We start from the raw sequence: 1034 nt of genomic DNA, 5'->3' as shown, positions 1-1034 counted from the left end.
GCATACAGCTGACACTCAGGACTGACTGGAAGAATGACTAGAGGATTAAGTAGTTGCTGAGGAAGGACAAGGAGCTGTTCTGCAAATGGAAACTTAGGCTGTGTACACACCAAGCCTGGTGACCAACCGTAACAGGTGTTTTCCATCTCTGATATCTGTGATTCATTCTGCACAGCTACCCACACATCGAGGTGTCAGCACACCGGGCTCCTGGAATACAACGGCCCCCACACCGAAGTGCACAGTGTTCTGGGGGGAGGGGGTGCACACATGCAGAGACACCTCAGTAACAACGTGGATCCGCAAAAAAGAGGTTCTTCTTCCTTAAAAATATTGCTGCCTTCCTGCAAAGAAGAAGCTAAAGCTTGTGTGTCTACTTCCTTTCTTCCACGCTGCAGCTTTCCTTTTAGGTTTTAAGAAATCTATTGAGGGTGAGTCTCCAGGCGTTTCCTTACTGATGCCCCCTCGGCCCAACCCCCTCCCGCCCCCCCACTTAAGCACACACAAACGCACGCGCGCGCGATCACACACACACACCCCTTTCCACCTCTTATCCCCCCACACTCACCCATCCCCTCAAAACCCCCTCCCTAAACACACATACACACACGCACACACTCACCCTTCCCCCTTCCGTCAGTTGCACACTAGGCGCGCCTCGGAGCGCAGGATTGAATGGGAAAGACTAGCTTTGTCACTAATCCTCCCCTCCTTTAAGCAAGCCAAGCTCCTTCCGGGTCAGCGACGATCACCGCCACCCCAGCCCGACCCACGGTTCCCTAGAACGCTCGGTCCAGGGGCGCGCCGGGGCCAGGTCGCCACCGCCAGTAGGTTGCGGGAGGGGGAGGGCGGGGAGGAGGGCGGACTGCGCGGGAGTGGGGGAGGGAGGGCGAGCGAAGGAGGGGAAGGCAATCCGAGGAGGAGGAGGAGAAGGAGGAGGGGAGAGCAGTCTCCCGCAGCTGGCGAGGAGAATGGGAGTGTGGGGCGATAGACCGCCGCGGGGTGTCACGGCGGCGGCGGAGCTGGCCAGGCGC

This window comes from Condylura cristata, unplaced genomic scaffold, assembly GCF_000260355.1.
Source record: "Condylura cristata isolate star-nosed mole 26May11 unplaced genomic scaffold, ConCri1.0 scaffold00013, whole genome shotgun sequence".
Classification (NCBI taxonomy): Eukaryota; Metazoa; Chordata; class Mammalia; order Eulipotyphla; family Talpidae; genus Condylura; species Condylura cristata.
Note: the sequence above shows the minus strand (reverse complement) of the source record.